General features: G+C 38.2%; 1 non-coding gene across 1 annotated transcript; it reads left to right on the top strand.

Moving 5' to 3' along the window:
- The first annotated feature begins 308 nt into the window (after window positions 1–308).
- LOC128563009 (small nucleolar RNA SNORA38) lies at window positions 309–439 on the top strand. Its single transcript, XR_008373686.1, has one exon. It is a non-coding gene; the product is annotated as a small nucleolar RNA SNORA38 (small nucleolar RNA).
- The last annotated feature ends 12,193 nt before the right edge of the window (window positions 440–12,632 follow it).

The following is a 12,632-nucleotide window of genomic DNA, read 5'->3' as shown; positions in this document are numbered from 1 at the left end:
GCCCAAGGAGATGGGGGTGTCACTTCAGAATATCCGGGGTTGAGCCCTATTGTTGCCAAAAACGGCTGCTGCTCTGCGCCTTGGGGTACTGCAGCTCAGGTGTGGTTCCCTCTCAGCCGACCATGCTCTCCTCAGTCCTATGCCACAGAATCAGCACTGACCAGCTGCAGGCTAAGCCCTGTCCACACCCCTCGAGAAATCACCCAAGAATCTGGACTCCTGGAGGACAGGCCTCCAGACCTCAGAGTGAGAGTGGAGGGGAGTGCTGGAAGCTCTGAATTGCAGGTAGAAAATATATACAGTTGTAATCCTCCTACAAAGGCGTGTCTGTGGTTCCCCATCTTTGGACACGTAAGAATTGGAGGCAAAGAAATGTGGATTTGGAGAAGTCTGGGGCCAGCTTACTCCTCACAGGCTCAAGATCAACCATCCCACATAGAAGAAAAAAAAAAAAAAAGAAAAGAAAATATATACAGTTTTATACAGTTTTATGCCTGGCAGGAGAATGCCGTGGCACCCTAGTAGGGAGGTAGGTCCAGGTTTTAGAGGGTCTCTCCCGTGGAGTGTAGTGGGAGGACCTTTGAACTCTGTTCGTTTGTTTGTGGGGTACTCCGAGCCATTCTCATTGGGGAGGGGACTCCCGTCCACTTGGTGATGGATTTTGTACCTTTTGTTTGTATCCTTGGGGTCACAGCTTGCCTCAGTGGGGTTGATGTGCATTCTTCAACCTTCTCTCTTGGTGCAGCTCTAATCCACCAGGTTATTTGCTAAATTTCTGTCCTTTAACTCTCCTACTGGACAGGAGCCTCTGTGGAAAGCTGGCTTCAGTCAGCCATCTTGTCTCTGCCCCATCGAAAAGATGTTTAAAAATATATTTTATCCAGTATTATACTAGAGTCCCTGACCAGCAAGTAAGACAAGAAAATAATTCAAATTTCAAGGAAAATAACTATTAATCACAAAGGATTTGATCATCTACTTAAAAAACCTAAAAGACTCCATGGACAATTTATTAGAATTAAGAACAGAGTTTATCAAATTTTCCAGATGTAAAACTAACATGCCAAAGCCAATTACTTCACATCTGAAATCCTAGCAGTTTGAGAGGCTGAGAAGGGGGAGCAGGGTAGGAGTGGGTAATGCTTGAGCTAAAGACAGACTGTGTAAGAGCAAGAATCCATCTTTGAAAAAAATGGAAAAATTCATCAGGTGTAGTAGCAGGTGCCTGTAGTCCTAGCTATATAGGAGGCTAAGGCAGGATAATTGCTTGAGATCAGGAGTGTCAGGTTGCAGTGAGCTATGATGATGCCACTGCACTCCACCCAAGGCAACAGAGCAACACCACAGGGGTAGCACCTATGGCTCAAAGGAGTAGGGCACCAGCCCCATATGCCAGAATTGGGAAGTCCAAACCTGGCCCTGGTCAAAAAAAAAAAAAAAAAGTCAATTGCTTTGCCATAAATCATGCAAAAATACCTAGAAAATGCAGCAATGTAAGAAACTACTTATGGCCAGGTGTGGCAGCTCACACCTGTAATGTGAGCCTAGCACTCCGGGAGGGCAATGTGGGTGGATTGCCCAAGTTCAGGAGTTCGAGATCAGCCTGAGCCAAGTGAGACTGTCTCTACTAAAAAATAGAAAAATAACTGGCTGGGGCTTGTCGCAGGTGCCTGTAGTTCCAGCTATTCAGGAGGCTGAGGCAAGAGGATCATTTGTGCCCAAGAGTTGGAGGTTGCTGCGAGCTATGATGCTATGGCACTCTATGCTATGAGGGTGACATGTTGAGACTGTCTCAAAAAAAAAAAAAAAAATCAAAAACAAAAATATTATTTGGAGAGAAATGGCTATCCAAATAAGAAAAAGAAATTATGTTTACCTCATATTATATCCAGAAATCAAATCCATATGATATAAGATCTTATGTGAGGGAAAAAAACTTTTAAATGTTTAGAAGAAAATTAGGGGAAATCACTTAGGATTAGGAAGGATTTCTTTTCTTTTCTTTTTTTTTTTTTTGTAGAGACAGTCTCATTTTATCGCCCTCAGTAGAGTACCATGGCATCACACAGTGCACAGCAACCTCTAGTTCCTGGCCTTATGTGATTCTCTTGCCTCACTCAGCCTCCCAAGTAGCTGGGACTACAGGTGCCTGCCACAACGCCAGGCTATGTTTTTGTTGCAGTTCAGCCAGGGCCCAGTTTGAACCAGCCACCCTCGGTATATGGGGCTGGTGCCCTACTCACTGAGCCACAGGTGCCACCCTAGGAAGGATTTCTTAATAAGACACACAAACTAAAAACCATAAGGAAAAGACTGATAAATGTAAATATAAAAACTACAATGAAGAATTTATATTCATCAAAAGATGTCATAAAGTGAAAACACAAGCTGCAGACCAGGAAAAGGTACTTGCAACCCATGTAACTGACAAACGATCAGTATCCAGAACATAAAAAACTCTTATGAATCAGAAAAAGATATGCAAATGTTTTGAAAAATTGGCGATGATCTGAAGAATTTCACAGAAAGGTAAACGTGTGTGGGCCATAAACATGATAAAACATTTGACTTCTTTATTATTCAGAGACTTACATATTAAAATCACAATAAGATTCTACTTCATATCCATTGCATTGTCAAAAATGCTGACAAAAGTATTCAGAAGTGTGTGGATCCATGGTAACGCTCATAGATTGCTGGTAGAAAAGTATGTTGGTACAACCACTTGGAAAAACAAATTGAAGTACATGTCAATGATAATATGTTAACTATCGCTGTAAACATCAGTGTGGATGAACATAAAAATATTGTTGAATAAAAAAGAGCAAGTTAGAAAAATATATATTGATAAATTGTGATTCCATTTATATACAATATAGAATCCAAATATTGGAAAACTATACACCTATAAAAGGAACTATAAGCAAATATACTATATGCATACAATATATACTACACACAGGTTGAACATTCTTAATCTGAAAGTCTTAAATCTAAAATGCTCCAAAATCTGAAACTTTTTGAGCAATGACATAATGCTACAAGTAGAAAATTTCACACCTGGACTTATGTGACAGGTGTACAAAATTACCTAACATATTGCACGAAATTACATTCAGGCATGTGTGTAAGCTACGTATGAAACATACATGAATTTTGTGTTTAGTCTTGGGTACCAGCCCCAGGATATCTCATTATGTATGAAAATATTCCAAAATTAAAAAAAAATCTGAAATCCAAAACATTTCTGGTCAAGGGATACTCAAACTACAATACAATATATATACATATACATATATACACATACATTATATACACACATATACACATATATACACACTCAAACTATAATACAATATATACATATATACATACACATTCACTCCAGTTTATATATTTTATATACATATCCACAACTATAGTTGAATTAACTATTTATAAACAAATATGAACTAGACAAAACTATAAAAACTTGAAAAAAATGTCAAAAAACAAGGGAGCTATTTATACAAAGTTCAGAATAGTGATTATATCTAAGGCCTTAGTCTATTCTGTGCAGCTCTAACAGAACATCTGAGACTAGGTAATTTATAAAAAGCAGAAACTTATTTTCCACATTTCTAGGGGCTGGGAAATCCAAGATTGAGGCATGAGCAGGTTCAACCACCCGTGCCTCCAACATGGCCTCTCATTGCTGTTTTTTCCATAGGGGGAAACACTGTCCTCCCATAGGGGAAGGCAGCAGGGTGAGTGAGCTTAACACCGTGGGAAGCCTTTCTTAGAGGGGCCTTAATCCCGTTCAGCCCAATCAGCTCTTCAAGGCCTTATCTCCTACTACCATGACACTGACCATTAAGTTTCAACACCTGAATTTTGGAGGAGACACATTCAAATCGTAGCATCGAGGCATGAAAGAAGAATGCAATTTGGGGAGAACATACAAAGAACTCCAAAATCCTCATAATGATCTGTCTCTTAAGTCAGGAGGTGGACAGAGGCATGTTCATTTTATTGCTGGTCTTCAAATTTTATGTAATACTCCCTACAACCCTAAATGTGTGAATATATATAATATCTGCTTATGATTTCTTCATAAAAATTATATTATGAATCAAAAGATTAAACAAGAGATGCCAGTGGTTTAGGAAGATTTCTCAGTTGGCCTATTTTCTGACCCAGAGCAAGCGCTCAACAAATACTCACTGCATACTGAAGTAGGAAAACCAGAGCATCTGCTTTCTCCCCCAAGCCTTTGAGCCCGGTAGTGTCTAGGTCAGATGTGGTCAGAATTCTCCCTGCTCCATTGTATCTACTGCCCATTTCCATCTCCGGAATCTCTCTTCACTGGCCACTTCCTTGGCACCACTTGCTCTGGCTCCAGAGACATGATTGTAGTTAGACTCAGACTCCAGAAGTCACAACCTGGTGATCTATGAACTAAATATAATTGCTGTTTGGCCTAATGGTATTTTAAAATCTTTGAGCATAACAAAAATATCAAAAGATGTCAGCTTCTCGTGAAAAACAGCAAGATCAGGCAACACTGAGCTTACACTATGTATTCATTCTTGCCAGAAACCAGCTGGGATTGTGTGATTGTTGTGTACCTTAGGGAAGCACGCTGCGTTGTGCCTTCTCCCTATCAATCTCTGTGGTCTCCAACAGAATTATAGTGGACTACCATCTACCACCTCTGTTTCATTGTTTTTATTATGACTATTTAGGGAAATATTTCCCAGGATACTCAGCAAAATGAAAAATAGGACAAGATGGCTGGGTGACTTTTCCTTCCTTAAAGGCATTTCACTTATCAAGTGTGAATGTTACCTGCCCAGCCCAGTGTACATTCGTGTTTGCTAACCCTGTTCCAGGTCCTTATCTGACCATATCACAGGAGCTTCTTCTTCCTCTTACGCATAACTGCTGGTAATCCAGAGGGCTGTTTCCCCCTTCTTGGCATCAATAGGAATTGAAGAAATTGTCTAAACTTGCTGACAGAGGACTAATTTCAACGTCTAAAAAACCTCAGGAGTCCCAACAAGGTGAGATTGCCTGGACCTGCTGTATGCCTGCGCTCTCCAAAGGAGAGAGCGTGAAAATCAACACCTTAATCTGTTTTCTTTTCCTTTGCCTTGACTTTACCCTGCTTTCCCCACCCTGTGTTCTCTTCTTGGCATGAAACTCAAGCCTTAGAAATCTAAGTCTATTCATAAATGCACTTCTTTCAGTTACTATGGCAATGCTGAAGGAATCTGTCACGGCCAAACGGGATCACAAAAGGATCACTTTTATTTTTATTCTCACTGTTTCCACCAACAAACAAATAAATAGAATGCTACAACTAGCCAGAGTCACATTTGCTTCTTGGGAAATGGCTCCCAAGGACTGACTCCCTACCTTCGTTTCTTACTTAATTTTTTTTTCCTCCTATTTTATACAGAGTTTTGTTTCCCCAGACATTTCATTAGAAAGGCCCACAGTGAGTGGCATTCTCTGAATCCAGAAGGTTTTCCCTTTACCTTTTATAAATGCAGCATAAGAGTCACAATTATTTTTAAAAGAAGCAGTATAGTTTCCTAAGATTATGCTGTTAGAATTCATTAAATAAAAATATAGGTTGCAAATGCTCATCTCCATCAGCTATGGATAACTACCCCCAGAAAGCTGCTGTTTTGTCTATATCCCTTATCTTTGTATCTCATCATTGACAGTTGGAAATGAAATAATTCAAATGTCTTTATTTAAAGAAAGAAAACAAGAGAAACTTCCCGCCTTATCCTTAGGGCAGGGATGACAAGTTAAGTTGACATCAAGATTAGCAGATGAGCATTCAGCCACTTTGCCAGTCATTGCTACTACAGGGTCTCCGTGCAGCAACAGAACATTTGCTCTGAACAACCTACAGTCTGTCAAATTCCATAGCAGTTTCCAAGGCAATGAGATGTTCTTGGTCTTTTCTTTCTGTATTGCACAATGCTTTAGAAATTGCACAACAAAGAGGAGGGAAGCCCTTTGAACCCAGTGGGGGAAGATCCTCTGATTACCAGAAAGAGGTTACTTTGCAGATGGTTTCAAATTCTTCTTGCTTCTTATAAGAGGGCACCAGCTCTATACCCTAGATGAGCCGCTGAGGGTGATGCTCAAATCTCTAACCTCCGTGCACATTTCCAGAGAAAAGATTTTGTTTGAAATTTTGCCAGCAATTGAAGGGCTGTGACTGCCCTATGTTTATGGGTGAAGAAGGAGGAAAAGATGTAACACGAGAAGCAAACATTGGTATCTGTGATTAGAAACAGGACCCCCACTGGTCATGTTAATGTGTTTTCAGCAACTTCACACACAAATACAGGAACCATATAGCAAAATAAAGAATAAGGCTTTGGGTGAGATGTACTTGGGTTTGAATCCTTATTCTGCTATTTCTCACCTATCACCTTGGACTTGTTATTTAATCTCTGTAAACCTCAGTGTTTTTATCTGAAAAAAAAGGGATAACAATACGACCTATAGCATAAAAGGATTGTTGGCATTCAGTGGGCAGTTGCCCATAAAGGACTCAGCACAGTGCATTCTGAACAACTGTCCGCACTAAATGAACATTAACAATTATTAGTACTACATTTGCTAGTGTATATTTCAGCAGGAGAATGCATACTCCTGTTTCCTAGTTCCCCTGTGTTGCTATCTGTATATTTATATAGTTTACATTTATACATTATTTACATATTTATACTTTAACAACTCACAGTGTGTCCTAAAATATTCTGGAAAAATAGAAAACAATTCTTTCCTTCACCCTAAATGGCATTTAAAGATGCTTGATATAATTTAGAAACAGCCCCTTATCCCCGCCTTACCTCTATCTCTATTAGATAGAAGGTGGTATATGCATTTTACAGCCTAGAAAAATAGTGCTAATAACGCTAACACACTGAATCTACCTAAATAAGTAAATCTAGAAATGGGAATGAAAACATTTGTGATGTAAGGCTCTTTAGCATAAATACCAATATCCAATGGTAACCCCAAATCATGAACAAATCCATTCATTATTGGGGGAAGAGTTGTAATCCAATTTGAAAAAAATTTTTAAATAATGGCCTAGGACTTGTTATTTAATCTTAGAGAAAATATCAAGAGGTTAATGTAACATCCATTGATTCAGCCTATCTCTTATTCCTTGAACAGATATTTCTTGGGTTTCTCCCATGGCAGGTGCTGTGACATACAAGATCAGTGATAGACACATAAGCAAGTTCTGTTTTGTTTTTTTTCTCAAGGGACTCACGGGAGTTTAGAGGAGGCTCGCAGATGCACACTGAGCCAGGTAGAAAGTGGCAAATACTCTAAGAGAAACATAGAATCAGGGCTATAGGAATCAGCCTCTGAAAATGTTAATATTTATTAAGCTGTGCCTTTGGATTAAGGTGATTTCATATGTGGAAAGTAACTTTGAATCTCCAACTTTTAGAGCGCTAACTGCCTTATAAACCAGGGATTGTGTACATCATAATTGTAGCACAGAGAAGGTATCAAGAAATCAGGTAGTTCAAAAGCACCTAGCATATTTTTAAAATACTCTAAAAAGAAAGTAGACATAAAAGCAATAAAATGCATGAAATGATAGAAACTGCTTAGTTCTGCTCTTTATGCCTGAGTTCTGCTTAGTAGATCTGTGCCGTTGAGAAAGACTCCATTTATTTTCTCCAAAAATTTAACCTTGAGTTTCTTCTCATATGAAAGAAAAAGAATTAGTGGAAAAATCACCATCCCTGTGAATTCTGAATGAAGATGTGAAACAAACTGAGTCAGTAGCATTCTAGGCCGCCATCTGGGGTTTCACACTACTCAGTCAATTCCAGAAATTAGATTAATATGGAAGAACTCAGAAAAGGGGGCACATCTTTTCAGAGGTAAATAGGAGGCTCACCTATGAACAGCAGAAAATCTGCAGCCACTAATTGCTCCCCTCAAGTCAGATAGAAAACTCCAAATGAACTGCAAGGCCAGGATGTGTTTTCAAAATGAGTTCTCTTCCACCTATCAGTGGCCACGACCATCAGCACTACGTGGGAATGTCAAAGTGTTAGGAGATTCTATTACGAGAATAGTACAAATGTATGGGTCAAAAAATCAATCCCTTCTTCCTCAAAAAATTTTACAGTTATGGTTTTGCTTCAATGTTTTCACTTGTTCCAAACTGCTTTCTTTATCCCCCAAGTGGGATACGACTACTTGTGTAAAATTACAGTTCAGAAAAATGTGGCTCTGTTTTAAGATTTGTACACTATGAAGAACCAGCACTGCTCACAGACCTGGGGGATTCAGAACAGCTTTTTGGACAGCAGATGCTTTGGCTGAATAGTGGGGCCCTTTAGGAAGCCTGAAGAATCAGACTCTCATGATTCAGGCGATGGTCTTCAAGACCAGATTGCCCCAGTATCCATTCCTCCCCACGGCCTATGGCCAGCCCCTTGAGAATATTAGAACATCTATAGTAGTTTCAGAGACATAGAGTCCCCCCCTTGAAATAAATAATGTGCAGTCTTTGATAAGAAACAAAGGATGCAATGATTTCCTTAGAAAATGTGGGAGTCAACAATGTGATGTAGGGAGAATATTTTCATTTCTTCTGAAACTTTGGAAATTATAGTCAAACAATTTAGAATGTATGTGTTAATAAAAGATCTTTTGTCTAATTTATGTACATCACTTTACCACAGATCTATGGAATTTAGGTTACATTTGTATAATTCCATAAGGGGCTTTTGATTGCTTAAGCGCCACCTGTTCTTTATAAATGCTGTGACTGACATCAAGTTTTCCTCCATATGGTGATGACATTTTTGATTACTATTTGTCTTCTTACATTTTAATAGCGAATCGAGTTAAAATAATTTAAAGTCTGTTTCCCAATAGCTTCATAGAACTGAACAGTACTGTTTATGAGTTTTATCTTTCTGTATTTTGAGTCGACATGATTTTTTAAAAGAGCTGACACTAGCTCCAGAATATAGCTTTGTAGGCCTAAATGAGTAATTTTTCAGTTGTGAGCTAAAATCAAGAGGAGAATCAATACAGGCATCTTCGTAATTGAAAAGCAGTGGGTGATAATTCTGTACTGAAAACAAGATAATAAGAATAAAGAGGAGCCATTTATGGAAGAAAGATAAGATTAAAGTTGTGATCTCAATTAAATATCAACTATTATTAATATTGTAATAAAACTCCACTTTATTTTCCTCTTTTGGAGAATAATTATAAAGATATAATAATTAAAGCAAATCAGGTAGAATCAATTTATTACTTCTGCTAATTTAAAATTTACAGCATTTTTAAGATCCAAATATTTGGGGGAGTAGAAATAGTTCAGGTTTTTTCTTAGCATGTCAAGATATATTTCTCCTTATTTCCGATATATTATTTGTTACGTACTGTGCATGAATTTTGGCAATAACAAAAAGGGACAAACAAAGGATACGTGACTATGCAAAGATGCACAGTGAAGCAAAAAGCCAATTTCTTTCACCTTCAAAGTGGTTTTTTATTTCCCACTTAGTTAAAGGCCTGCGTGTTTATGTATTTAAAAGAGAAAAAGATGCTTGTAAGAAAATAAAGGCCACTTTCCTGTGTATGATGACTTCCCCATGATTGCATTAATGTACACAGCTATGATTTAATTAAAAAAAAAGAAAAATGAAATGTCCTAATTAATTTCTAGCCATTTATTTGATGCCGCTAGACCCTTGGAGCCTGTTTCCCATCTTCCTCTCCCTTTGAGGGAACCCATTAACTTTTCCTGTTTCTTCTGTTTCCTGCAATTAGTCTTCCAAATTTCAAATTCTTTCCTTATTCAAGTCCAGGAGCTTCTGATAAACTTGTATCTCTAAGCAAATAGCCTAAAAATACCTTTAAACCAGTTTTACTAAGACAAAACTCCTTGCTTTCTTCTACCAACTGTTAATAATGGCAAAGGAAAATTAAAATTCGGAAGCATAAGCCAGGTGCAGTGGCTCACGCCTGTAATCCTAACACGCTGGGAGATTGAGGTGGGTGAATCGCCTGAGCTCAGGAGTTTGCCACCAGCCTGAGCAAGAGCAAGAGCAAGATCTTGTCTCCACTAAGAATAGAAAAACTAGGCAGGCCTTGTGGCAGGCACCTGTAGTCCCAGCTACTCGGGAGGCAGAGACAGGAAGATCACTTTGACTTAGGAATTTGACATTGCTGTGAGCTAGACTGAGGCCATGGCACTCTACCCAGAGGGACAGAGTGAGATTCTGTCTCAAAAGAAAAGAAGCATAAATTCTGACTGAACCTCATATATGGTAATCCAAAAATAACGAGGAATAAGAATTTTGCCCTTCCTTATCTAATATGACTAAACATACTAAGCAATTGATAATTTACGCAAATCAATCTTTAATTTTAACTTTTTTTTTTTTTTTTTGGTTTTTGGCCGGGGCTAGGTTTGAACCTGCCACCTCTGGCATATGGGACCGGCACCCTACTCCTTGAGCCACAGGTGCCACCCGCAAATCAATCTTTAAAGTCAGAGCCACTATATTGTTCCAAGTCATTTAGTCTCTGAACAATTACTGGCAATCTATAAAATATTAAATGCATTCGATAATATGCAAATTTTAGTCTAGCTTTAAAAATTCTGATCTTTCAAAAGTGAAGAACTGTTACCTTCTTGCTGTAGAAGAAGCAAGAAGGTAACAGTTCATGAATATTTGTCAGGTAAGTTTGGCTTTGCCACATATGAAGTTTAGTTTGAGGTGATCAAAGAGGAGACAGCTAAATGCAATCTAACTTGCTGTTCTGAAAACGAAGTTTCTACTACCAATTTAAATTCTCTCAGAGTTTTGGGTCTGGCCAGTATTAGACATAAATACAACAACTTACACATGTAGTAAAGCCAAAAATTATAGTTGGATTACAAAAGGAGAAAGTTGTGTTTCTCCTAGTTAGCTAGAAATGCAAGGATATGTCTCTATGTGGCAAAAAGAAAGAAGGAATGGAGGGAGAGGGAGGGGGTGGGAAGGAGGGAGGGGAAGGAGGGAGGAAGGGAGTGGAGGAAGGAAGGAAGGAAGGAAGGAAATATACTAGCTCAAGGGAGGAAGGAAGGAGGGAGGAAGGAAGGAGGGAGAAAGGGAGTGGAGGAAGGAAGGAAGGAAGGAAATATACTAGCTCAAGGGAGGAAGGAAGGAGGGAGGAAGGAAGGAGGGAGAAAGGGAGTGGAGGAAGGAAGGAAGGAAGGAAATATACTAGCTCAAGGGAGGAAGGAAGGGGGAAAGAGGGAGGGAAGAAGAGAGGGAGGAAGGGAGGAAAAAAGGAAAGAAAGGAAAGGAAGGAAGGAAGGAGCCAAGCAAAGCTCTTAAACCAGTGATTTTCACCTAGTGTGCCATGAAAAATTTTAAAGATCACTAATTAAATTATTTTTGAAAGAAGTTCAAAGCAAAGTAAGTATATAATTTTTTTATTCTGTTTCTTTTTTAATCAACATAATTTAAGTGTGCCATGGAAGTTTAACTATAGGTTCAAGTGTGCCATGAGATGAAAATGGTCAAAAAACACTATTTAAACCAATATCTAACATGATACTTAGTGGTGAAAAAGAAGAGTCATTCCCATAAGTGGGAAATGCAAGGAGTTCATACCCTGTTAAGGGACGGCCCAAATTTCAGTTATTTACATATTGACCTCATAATTTATACCCTGTTCACATTTCACCAATAAGATTATTTCGGATCTTTTAAAAAATGGTTTCCATATATTACTTACATAATTGTGCATAAGAAGAAATTTATTGTAACTGGAGATAATCAGCCCTTTGACTTTAATAGGCTATGATTATACAAATTAAAATTATTTTATGTAAAAAATGTTTATAATCTTTATCATACTAAAAATAAATTAAATTGTATAATAAAAAGTTTACAGAATAAACAAGGCTCTATGGAGCCTACCAGAAACTCTGAACTAAGTCTTATTATTTCCTTTAAAAGGGTGTTAGAGGCCTTCAGGTACCAGGAAGACTTTCTGCTGACATGATTGGAAAGATGGGAAGAGACCTGAAAGGGAAATAACATTCACACTGCTTCATGCAACATCTTTTCTCTTCTGTTTTTTTTTTACACACATTTTAAATTTTATTGGTTATTGTCAAATTATTCTGCTGAGTGGATGTACCAATGTGCATCGCCACTGGTGGTATATTACACTTTGCTGCCTTTTCTCTACATCCTCTCCAACGCTAGTCATTACCAGATGAACTTGAGTTTGCCTATGTGATGAGTATGATTTACACTTTCCTAATTACCAGTAAGATTATTATTTTTCCTTTTCTTTAAATTTCAAATTAATATGAGGGTACAAATGTTTAGGTTACACTGTTTTTATTTCTAAGGTAAAGTTCAAGTTGTAGTTGAGCCCTTCACCCACGGGGCATGCTGAACACCCTCACACTGTGCGTATTAGGTGAGATCCTACCAATTGACTTCCTGCATCCCTCCTCCCCTTCCCCCTTGCTAAACTATATTTGTGTTTTATCTTTCATTTGGTTGTGAAGTTGTTTATATAGTCGTTTCATATTAGTATTGAGTACACTGGAATTTTTTTTTCCATTCTTG

The sequence above is a fragment of the Nycticebus coucang genome, chromosome 12, assembly GCF_027406575.1.
Source record: "Nycticebus coucang isolate mNycCou1 chromosome 12, mNycCou1.pri, whole genome shotgun sequence".
In the NCBI taxonomy this organism is placed as follows: domain Eukaryota; kingdom Metazoa; phylum Chordata; class Mammalia; order Primates; family Lorisidae; genus Nycticebus; species Nycticebus coucang.
This window is presented reverse-complemented; position numbering and strand designations above follow the sequence as displayed.